Source organism: Capsicum annuum, chromosome 8, assembly GCF_002878395.1.
Source record: "Capsicum annuum cultivar UCD-10X-F1 chromosome 8, UCD10Xv1.1, whole genome shotgun sequence".
Taxonomy (NCBI): Eukaryota; Viridiplantae; Streptophyta; class Magnoliopsida; order Solanales; family Solanaceae; genus Capsicum; species Capsicum annuum.
In genome coordinates, this window is record NC_061118.1 from 147,927,404 (window position 1) to 147,940,325 (window position 12,922).

A 12,922-nucleotide genomic window follows, 5' to 3' on the forward strand; every position below is an offset into this window, starting at 1 on the left:
CAGTTCGCTCGGTCTTATCATAAAAGTCATTGTCTGACAAGTAAGAAGAAAGCATAACTGCAAGCTTTTGTATTTCAATTGGAGGTTGTTTTTTCATTTAACTTGACAGTGAGTCATACACACGTATCAATCTTTCCTTCAAGACAATCACAACCAATACCCAATGAAATTTTTTACCACAGTTAATTGGAAGATATACCTCATCAATTATATACCATGGTAAACCAACAGGCATATAGAATCCATGAATTATATGAGCAATATCATCTTCATTTTTAGCCACCACAATTGATTCTGCATAGTCTTGTTGCGTCGATAGCTCAACTGCCGATTCCGCTGGATAATGACGAGTATGTGTCTTCTCAACATATATTTTAAAGAAGCAACTTTTCGTCGTATATCTATAATTATTATTCAGTTGAATCTTTGATTTGTTTCTCAAGTGGTAGAAGATCACATCTAAGTGCTACAAGTGAAAACAGGGTAAAATAGTAAAAACGATTGAAAGAAATCAGTTGCTTCGACCTTACTTGTTGATTAGACGTATGATATACAGCTATGCTGGAGTTACATGTTATTATACATGACATGTTGATTAAAGTTGAACAAATGGTAATGAAAAATACTGCATGTATGATATGTTATTATACATTGGCTAACATGTATGATATGTTATTATACATTGGTTTACATGTATGATATGTTATGGTGTAGTAGTATATTAAGTATCAGCAAAAGAAATCATGATATAGATAATATTTAGAATAAGTTACCTCATCGTTCCAGCATGTCTTGCGTTTGGACATCAAGTAAAACCAATTCTTGGACAGTGGGTAAAGGTATCAAACGGGTCGAACCGGCCCACTAAAGAAAATCGAACCGGTTTGACCCGGCTCGGTAAACCCAAGGGCTTTAAGGGCCCGGATTCCGGTTTGATTGGGTTTTGAATTTGGGCCCAGTTAACCCGGATCGGACCCAGCCCGGTTAAGGCCCGTCGGTTAATCGGCCCGATCGGCCTGGCCCGGATAAGCTCGGTTAATTTTATTTATTTATTTATTATTTTATTTTTTTAAGATTTTTGAAAATTGGGCCAAACTACCCATTGGCCCAACGGCTAGTTTGGGCCCAAATATTAAAAAAAAAGTTTTTTTTTATTTAAAATCATTTTTTAACCCCAAAAAAAATTTCTATAAACACTCTACACTTTCAAATCATTTTCCACACAATTTTTCATTCTCTCAAATCTCATTCTCTCTCAAATCTCATTTCTCAATTCTCAATTCTCAAATATTCTATATATTTAATTTCTAAAGTGCTCACTTTAATTTTTTTAATTTTGCGATTACTAAGTACGAGTGGAGGTTTCTAAAGTCGCAACCTTCAGATACTTCTAAAATTTGGTATTATCGTTCCATCTCTTACTTTCAATTTTTAATTAGTGTATTAATTGTTGAATATTTATTTTTATTACTTTTTGTGTATTTTGAATATTTTTTAGTTTGATTTATACTATGGATAAATTAAGAAACATCAGTAAAAGTGTCAAAAAATTTTATCTCGGAAGTGGTAGTGGTAGCAAAAAGCGAATTACTAGCGGTAGAGGTACTTCAAGTACTAGATATACCCGTGTGCCTTCGCCTTCGGTACCACTTAGTCAGCCTTTTGAGGAAGAAATATGTGTAGGTGCTCACGATATGAATTATTTAGAAGTTCAGGAAAATTACGCTAGAGAAGAAGAAATGAAGTAGATGCGGTTGATTCAGATGAAGATGATGAAAATATTGGTGAGACACCCGAAGTAGGAAATGCTAGTGTCAGATCCGAATCGGTTAATTTTCCTCCCCGTGCCCCAGGAGCTCGTAAGCAAACTAGTGTTGCATGACAATTTTTTGAACGTATATCAGATATTGAGGTGTAATGCAATATTTGTCAAAAAATATACAAGCATAAAAGAGGAGGCAAGCAAGGGGGTACGGGTACGTTAATGAGACATTTAGCTGAAGAACACCAAAGAGAGTTAAACATTGCACAAGGTGATGAGACTGTTGGTGGGCCCACACAAACTAGAATGGACCCAACAACCGATCACGTAATGAAGAAGTATAATAAATTGAGGGACGAGGAAGAAATAGCAAAAATGATAGTTGTGGGTTGTTTGCCTTTTAGTTTTCCTTCTTCTGATGCTTTTATTCATTATATTCAAACAATTTATAATCATATGTTTAATGGTATTTCTAGAAGCATTTGTCGGTCTGATATTTTTAGACTTCATTCACAATATTTTTTTTATCTACATTGTTAAAAAATATTCAATGTAGAATATCCCTAACTTCTGAACTTGGTCATGCTGTAAATAAAAATGATTATTCAAGCGTTACTTGTCACTGGATGGATAGTAATTTTGTTATGCAAAAACGTATTCTTACTTTTTTATACGATGAAGATCGTAAACATACTGGATAATTTATTGCTGACTCGATACATAAAGTTGCAGCATTTTATGGTATCGAAAATAAAATCTTATGTATTATTTTTGATAATACTTCTAACAACAAGACTGCTATAGCAAAGTTGAAATCTAAGCTATCACCGCCGTTACCTGTAATTTTTCATATTAAGTGTGCATGCCATATATATAATTTAATTGTAAAAGATGGTCTTGAGTTTTTTGAGATTTATATTGAAAAAATTCGGTTTACTGTTGGTTTTATACAAGAAAATAATCGTAGATCGAAAATTAAATAATTTAAAGTAAAATATCAAGAAAATGGACTTCCACCGATATTGATGCCTGAGGAAATTGATATTAGATGGAATTCTACGTATGATTTTTTAAAAACTTGTTATAAATATAGAGTTCCTATTACATTAGCTTTTAACCAACATTGTGGTTCATTTGCTGATTCTGCCGATTGCATGCTACTTGATTCTGATTGGGTTGTAATCAATGATCTTGTTAAGTTTTTGGAAAAATTTTATGTAGCTACGATTGAATTTTTCGGTGCTTATTATCCTACTGTTTAGAATATTTTGGGATATATAACCGATATTTCTGTTTGCTCAAAGAATATAAAAATAAAGAAGGTTATGAAGATGTTGTTGGTGCCATGTTTAATAAATTTAAAAAATATTTTTTTCCGATTCCCCCTATTTTTTTGGTTGGTGCTATGCTAAATCCGTGCATTAAATACCATACTATGTGCCACTTTAGTACTCTTATTTATCGTAACTTAGAAATAACTACTAACAATTATTCTGAACATGTACAACTTGATTTGTGGACGGCTACGTCTGATGCGAATGCTTACATAGATAAATTATATAACCACTATGCATATTTAGTTGATTTAGCTGTACCGACACATATCAGTCCAACTATCGCTCCTCATCCTCCCGAGGTGCCATCATTTTCTAAAAGACCGGCACATTGTGGTTTTTCTGATTCCTTTTATGATTTACCCTGTTGGAACAGTGTTGACGAGGGAGCTTACACATCAACTTACCGAGAAGAGCTTAAGTATTATCTTCGGTCGCCGCCAGAGGATCGCAGACGACGGATCAACACGTTGGATTGGTGGAGGAATAATGAATCACAATATCCTGTGCTTTCAAGATTTGCTAGAGATATCTTGAGCGTTCCAATGTCAACCGTTGCATCAAAGAGCGCCTTTAGTCAGGGACGACAGCAACTCGGAGACAACCGACACTCATTGGGAAGCAATGCAATGAATGGTGTATATATATCTTCTATAGACGTGTATATTTAACGTATACATGTGTGTATGTTTTATAAATTAGTATGTAAGTATATATATATATATATATATATATATATATATATTGTAGTATATATATATATACTTTATTTAAAGTAGTACATATATATTGAATGGTGCATATATATGTGTATATATTATATCTTCTATAGGCTTATATCTTTAACGTATACAAGTGTATATGTTTTATAAATTAGTATATAAGTATATATATATATATATATATATATATATATATATATTGTAGTATATACTTTATTTAAAGTAGTACATATATATTGAATAGTGCGTATATATGTGTATATATCTTCTATAGATGTATATGTTTAACGTATACAAGTGTATTGTTCAATAAATTAGTATGTAACTATATATATATATACATATTTTTGTATATATATATATATATATATATATATATGTATATGTATATTGTAGTATATATTTTATTTAAAGCAGTACATATATATTGAATGGTGCGTATATATGTGTATATATCTTCTAAAGTAGTATATATTTAACGTATACATGTGTATATATTTTATAAATTAGTATATATCTATATATATATATATATATATATATATATATATATATTGTAGTATATGTTTTATTTAAAGTATACAAGTAGTACATAAATATTGAATGGTGCGTATATATGTATATATCTTCTATAAGCGTATATATTTAACGTATAAATGTGTATATATTTTATAAATTAGTATATAACTATATATATATATATATTGATATTGTAGTGTATATATATATATATATATATATAGTATACTATTGTAGTATATGTTTTATTTAAAGTAGTACCTATAGTCATATATAATTATATATTGAATGGTACGTATATATGTGTAATTGTTTATATATTTTTTAAAAAATATATATTGTATAATTGTAGTGTATATAGCGTATATTGAAGTGTTTATAGTGTGTATAATTGTAGTATATGCAGTGTATATTGGATTTTTTATTTTTTTTTTAAAATGAGTTTGACCGGTTTTTAACCGGGTTTAGGTGGGTTTAATTGGGTTGTATTTAGTGGACCGGTTCAGGGTTGTTTCAACATTTTTACTGTTGAACCCGGAATCGGCCCGGCCCACCTAACCGCAACCCGGACCGAAACTGGCCCACAACCCGATTAAATTAAATGGGTCGGTTCCGATTTGGCCCGGCCCGCCCACTTGACACTCTTAACTATGGGTATGCAATGACAAAGTTCAATTATCTGTAACCTAACCCTGAAGCATAATGGTTGTTTGTTTCTTTCCTAGAAAAATATCATTGATTACATATGACAATAACTGTTTAGTTTAAGATGGAATAGTATTGTGAAGAAAAAAGATAATACCAAATTTCTTACTTGGCAGAATGAGTTTTCAGTAATCCTACGATAATCCACTGGGAGTAATCAATCATCAATTCGTTCGGCAAATCTTGATTAATGGTGTATCCATCAAAAGCATACTTCAGGTTCTCCTCTTTATCGAAATCAACCGCATCCTTAGAGCCAGAACCATACTTTGAAATGTATGGTGACCTTAAAATGCTGGACTTTTTTCTTTTTCGTTTGGGAGGTGCTTTTGCTTTTGAGGCTTGAAGCTCTCGAACCTGAGCATCAGGGAAGTCAGGTGGAATTTGACTGTATGGAAGGTCCCAGTGTCTTTCAGTCATTTTATTTGAAGCACCAACATCCAATGACTTTGTAGTCGAAGGTGTTGACAGACCAAATAAAATTGTATCTACAGCTGCTTGTATTGAATCAGTTATTGTCCCACCAACTTCATCCTACGTGAAAACATAAGGATTTGTAATGTATACAAATAATATCTGAATGTGTAACTTTATTAATGCTTACGACATTTATGTTAGAAATCATGACAACATCAATGTCAGTAAAATTTGATATGCAGCAGAGAAAAAAATTAATACATTTCAGTTGGTTCAAATCTACAAAAAAAATTTTATATGCAACAGAGAAATAACATTAAGTCCCAGTACGTACTTTTACAAGGTCGAACGCGTAGATAGATATATTTTTGAAAAAAAGAAAGTATTAGGGACAAAAAAATACCTGCACATCTGTCACATCAGTAGATTCCTGATTTTTCAAATTTACTTCATTAACATCTTCTTTAGCGGTTAGATTCGCATCCTATATTAAATAACAATTATCGTGTATCAACATTTATTCAAAGTATAATATAAAAGATTGAGATGAAGTTTTACACCCCTGATAAGAAATTTCTATCTGTAATGGGTGCATATGAATATATAAATATATCAGTAATAACAAACGATGTCATATGGTATCCACAAACGATTTTATAGCATTAATAGCATAAATATGATTGATGGTAATCATAAACTACAAGCTTTATGTTTATGAAAATGTTTGTATGTTGAATGTATGACTCTTCTTGATACATTGGATTGAATGTTTTATGTACATTTAACTGCCCTAATATGAAGAAGTTAGAAAAAACTACATGTGTATAGAAACTTATAGTAGTAATCAAACAATATTAGGGACATAAAAATACCGGTAAATCTTCTACATCAGGAATGTTTTTTTTCCAAATTCTTCATCGCTACATTCTTCTTCATATGTCATAATCTCATCCTATTATTTATGTGATAATTATCATCATCCAATTTGTATGAAGATAAAAATTTATATTTATTAAGACACCTGTTAAACAATGTACAAAATATTAAAAGCGTCAAGATCGATACAACTTTATATTCAGCCGATAAGGTAAATATCCTTTTTTTCAACCAATAACAGAAGCTACATTTATATAGACATGTATTTTAGAAAAAAAATAAATTTGATGTACAGAAAGATACCTACAAAGTTTGCAAATCAGAATAGTCCTCATTTTCAAAATCATCCTCGCGACCTGCCTTTTATCTGCCGCATTCACATCCTAAATTAAATAACAAGTCGCTTTAATGAACAGTTATTCATAAACTTGTTTTAGGTGATTCTAGAATGATGTTGTTTAAGTAATTGTAAATGACATGCATATTTATGAACAGATTCATAAATAACATGTATTTTGCTGAAGGAAAAAGTAGTAAGTTTAATATATAATTGATCATTATACATTCAAGTTAATGTATGATGAAAAATTAAACTTCCCAAATTTAGTACGTAACAAGTACAAGGGGAAAAAAAATATCAGCAACTGTTGCTCTTCAAGAATGTGCTGCTTATTAGATTCTTCATCACGAGTCACTTTCATATCGTTGAGTAATCCCTTATCATAATCCTCCTTATGTGGTCTCTCCTGTTTGTTAGATCCGTCTTCTTGACTTTGTTGTTATTCATCAATTTTGTCCTCCTATATAACACGAACAATCTGAATGTATGAACATTTCATCAACGTTATGCAAAATATAATGAAATTAAATTGTTATATCTGTGATTGCTTATTTACTTCATTCTTCAATGCTTTGACGACCTCAGCAGGTATTTTTGATATTAGTGTAACCAGTTCGGTCATCTTTTCATCAAACTTATCACGTAACGAAAAAAAAAGTTAGTAGAAACACATCATGTTATTCAGAAAAAATGTATGATAAAGAAACTAAACTTACACATTTGTTGATGTAATTTTTTATTTCATCACCATCTAAATTTGATTTAGAAGTCTCTTCAGGCTGTGTGGAAGATAAAGGAACAAACTTGTGCTGGTGACTCTGAGGAGACACCCCAATTTCTCCAAGATGATGATGTTGAATTTCAGACACACCAATTTCTCCCTTGTCTGCTTCATCCTTATGCGTTTCACGATACAAATCAGACCTATGATGTACTGCATGACCACGTCCAGATGTATCATCATCCATCATCGCTTGATTATCTTTTTCGAACATGACAGTCTTTTTTTTTTTCAAAGGTTGGTCAGGTGATACAGGCAATGCAAAACCAGCCTTTATGAGTATTTTCCGCGGCGGTATAGTGCTGAAATCACCAAATTCTTTAGCAATGGTACCAATATGCTGTTCAAGTTCAGCTGTTGTCCTTTTCAACTTTCCAGAATTGAATGTTGAAGCATAAGTTGTTGGATCATATGTCTCAAAATCTTTTGAAAATGACAAATCCAACCTACTAACTTCATCGGTTGTAGATTGTATATTCTTGTAAGAATGCTGGAAAGAATAATTTCAAAATAAAATATTTGCACATAAATAAAACGACTTGAATAAACAAAATAAGTACAAAGTAAAACAATTATCTTACTGAACATGCCAGACATAAAAGATTCGGACTTAGGCCTTATATACTCCACCGACCAGTTTAATATTCTGGGAATAGCGTTTCTTTGATGAACAACAGTTTTTTATTCTACCTCGGAGCAGCACTCAAATATCCAAACATTTAGAACGTGCGGCATTCCACCCAATAAATATAGCTGCTTCGCAGATTGAAATCCTGCTGCCAGGAACTCATTAACTTTTCAAATGTGACCTTCTCCCATGGAAAGTGAATGTACCGACTGTCTTCAACAATCTGAAAGTGCGCAACACTGATTGGTGCTTCCTTATGCTGAGAAAACATGAATATATGAACAAAGAACAATATCGCCAGGTTCATAGCATCTTCAGCATTATCAAAGTTTCTCATCTGCACCCATGTTATCAGTTTTGACCGAGTTATATCTCCTTTATTGTCGGGAAAATACCTCGACATCAACATTGATTTAGATGATGAAGTATACATATAATCATCAACATTATCGGTACACTTCAGACCGGTAATAATGGCGAATTCAAGCATTGCAAATTCGAGTATTTCCCCTTGTACCCAAACAAGCATCAGTAGGCATTTTGAAATCTGTCCTATCCAGTTGCACCGTGAAAAATCCAAAAATATGCCAAAAATCATATTTCTAAATGCACCCAGTACATCCTCTCCAAAATATTCCTTTATCTCTTCCCCGAAAGCATAGTTACATAAGCTCCCCATATGCAATGGGTGTGGTGGGACTTTATCAATCCGGTATTTCATACCCTGAAAAAAACATAACATAATTAGCTAACAATTACTGATTGTATGATGGTCATTTATACTTTCATAATATAAATCAGTTCAACATTAAACAATTGTTAGTCATGTATGAAGGTAACTTATAATTGTTCAATTAAACTGTTTAAATAAATAATAATTTCAGTCCAACATATACACTACAGTAACACATGTATGAGGTTAACTTATACATCTAAAATTAATATAAGCTGTTAGACATGTATGATGGTTACTTATTCATTAACTAAATCAGACCCACATTAAACAACAGTTAGTCATGTATGAGGGTTATTTATACATTGACAATTAAACTGTTTAAATGTATAATAATTTCAGTTCAACATATACACTACAGTAAACATGTATGAGGTTAACTTATACATCTAAAATTAATATAAGTTGTTAGACATGTATGATGGTTACTTAATCATTAACAAGTCACTTGCATTAATGTATAATAAAGTACAACCCTAACCATTCTATCGATACACATGTATGATGGTTACTTATACATCTAATAAATTCTTATTATACTAAAAAAGAAACTACATCTAAACATGTATGAAGGTAACTTATATACATAAAATTTTCAAAGAGTACCATAATTAAACAACATATACAAATGTATGATGGTTATGTATATATCTAACAATTTATGTCAGACCAAAATATAAACAAAAACTACACATGTATAAGGGTAACTTATACATTTCAAAAATTAATATCAGCTTTATTAGAATATATAACCTTTAGAATAATTTTTCAGAACAACTATATTATACATTCCTGTGCTGAAACACTAATGTATCGTGTCTTATTATACATGTGTCAAATTATACATAAACTCATAATAAATACCTTCGGCAGACATGGTCGGCCGAAATCATCAAATTTCTTTTTACTTGCTTTTGAAGTAGACTTCTTCGATTTAGAAGCAGCCTTATCCCTCAATTTCTTCATTGTAACGGGGTCGCTTCTGTGCTTTGAGCGATTCTCTGCCCAATCAGGATCCTGTTCATCAAATGTGGCAGGAACAAATCTAAGTGGAATATCTTCTACAGTTGCATCTAACTGAGTAATTCCTTAAATAAAATTTGAGGATTATCCATTACCAATTAACACTATTTTAACTTAACAATATTGTTAAATCAAACTACAAAACAAGAAAATCAAAGATATAACTTGTACCATATGAAAAATAACGAAAAAATGAACTACGTAACTTGAATAAGATTGAACAATACTATAATTTGAACATGCAAAAAAAACAAAAGCGGAAAACCCCTGAATTGGTAAAGTTGAACAAAAACAAAATCAAAAAAATTAATGAAGTACAATATTAAAAACAATTAACTGTTGAATAACTTACAATTTGATAACCACAAGTAGAGGTTACATCAACTATGCCGTAAAAGAGGGGTTTCAAAAATAGAGTAAAAATCGGCTTGATAATGGGAGCATTAGGGAGAAAAAGATGGAAGCCAAAAACCGGTTATTACATGTATAATATTGATGAGAGAGAAACTACCAAATAAAAGATTTTTTGTAATTATTATGGAATTTGTGTAATTATTTTACCAATTGGGAATTTTTCGTAATTATGTAACTTAAATTTGTGTGTGTATATATATATATATGTGTGTGTGTAATTTTTAGTATTCTTATTTTCCCTTGAATTCAGTAAGGCATCCAACCCAAAATTTTCATATCAAACCTAAATGGCCCAAATGCCCACCCATATAAACATCATTAAACAACTTAATGATATAAAAGCATGCAGTACAATCTCCGCTTCTATTAAAAAAAATCAGTTTTCGATGTCATTGAGCATTTCTTATGTATATAATAGAATATGTTTAAGATTATAAAATTTAAGTGATAATTTTGATACGTTACAATACACATACATATAATAAAAGACAACAAAATTCAATAGTATATATACTTTTCAAATTTTCATGTTCAAGATACATAAATTATAACTAAAAGATTTATAGTAGGAGTATTGCTTAATAGTTTATTTTATATGATAATATTGCTTAATGGTTTATTTTAAACAAAAAAATGATATGTCTCTATATTTGAAATAATTTTAATTTAATTTTTTTAATTTACATTAATGACATGCTTCGTTTTAAGTCACAGCTTGGGCAATTTCTTAAGTTTTGAGCATTTTAGATATTTGTCAGTAGCTTGGCTGAGTTCTGGGTAAAATAATATATTTCAAGCAACATAAGTGAGAGTTCTCTGATTTTACTGTTAGAATAGTTAAGTTGCTAAACTCCTGAAATTATATTATACTATATTGATGACCATTTGTGCAAAGAAAGAAGAAGAGAACAGAATAGAAGAAAAGGTTTTTCTTTTTTTTTTTCTTTTTATTTTTCATCTGGTGTTCGAAATCTATATTGGAATTCGATTACTTCAGATTTACAACGGATAGAACCCCATTCGAAGGATATCGCTCCTTACCAAGAATTTTTCCATATTCAGGCTCGTGAAAAAAAGCTACAACTTACAAGGAGCCGAAAGTATGTAGATTGGGCCAGGACTCGAAGCCCAAGAAGATGGCAGGGCAGCCGGGTGAGATTCACCGATATCTCTTTGCTTTTTCATAGTGAATTTTATGTGTTCAAAATTAATTTTCATTTCTTTTCTAATTTTTAATTTCTACTACGAGTATTTTGATTTAGTGCTATCAACACAATTTAATCACAAAATACTTACGTCAGAAATCTCTCATACTAAAAAGTACAGTAAATTTTTACTTTTTTAAATATTATGCATTAATTATAAAGTGAAATATTTTTTTTTTTAATCTTAACATGACAGTCAATTTTACTCTAATCTTTGGCCAAACGCTACATGCTCAAAAATACTATTTAAATTATTATTCTCCCTATTCCAAATTAACTTGACACATTGATTAAGAAAAATAATTAATTACATGGCTAATTTATCATATTATTCTTAAATGATGTTTATATTTTAATTTGAAGAAAAAATAATTAATGCAAAGGATAAAATATGAAAAAAAAAAATTATCTCTTCTTGATTTGTGAAAAATAAGAAATTAAATTTGAAAATTTGAGACAAGTAAAATGAAACGGAGGAAGTGCTTTTGAGGGGAAAAAATACTTTCAACATAAACTAATTTTATTTGAACGTTTTTTTTTTAAATGACAAAAAGAGATACTCTCATAATTTATTATTATGAAACTCAATATAATGATAAGTCATTTCAAAAGTTTGATCAATTAGGTCCTAATTCCTAATATGGGGTTGCTCTCCCGTATGATTACCAAATATTTCATCCCTAATTAAGAAATTTTTCCCTATATATCACCATTTATTACCAAGATTTACTTACCAAATATTCGCTGGCAATTTAATTTTATTTCAAATTCATGGACTCCAATTTACTAAGTGTAATCCTTTGATTGGCAGCAATAAACTTCCAGAGAATTGATAAGATTCTCCATATGTGGTGACATTTATTTTTGTTACCTAAAGTATCTTAGAGAAGACTAAATGAATGATGTATATTATATGGGACCATTAATTCATAGATCAAAGAAAAATTGAAAAAGACAATTAGAGTAAATTTAGCTATGCTCAAGTCTCACATTTGTATTGTCTCAATTCCCTGTCTCACAATTTTATTTTAATCTAATCTTAAAAAAAATTTATTATTTTATTTTGAAAATTTTTATGTTCAATTAAATATCTTCAAATAAATTGCGATGACGAGATAGAAATTTACAATGGCTAGAGAATAATCAATCAATACTATACATTGAATTCATTCATCATCTCAAATAAGCTAGAATCATAAGAAAAAAAAATATTCTTATTTTCCCCACGTGTCTCAACTTCTGCCACTACACTAATAACCACGTTCCACGTATTGTACTTGTTGTTTTAAAAAAAAAAAAGAAACGGAGAATGAAATTATAATATGAAAAATCAAAGCTTCAGTAACAATGTAAAAATTCAAATAATCGATAATTAAGCTATTAAAATCTCTCACGTATTTATTCTTTTCATCGAACCATTTTTTTTAAAAAAACAAAAAAAATTAGGATTCTTCTTGAGGACT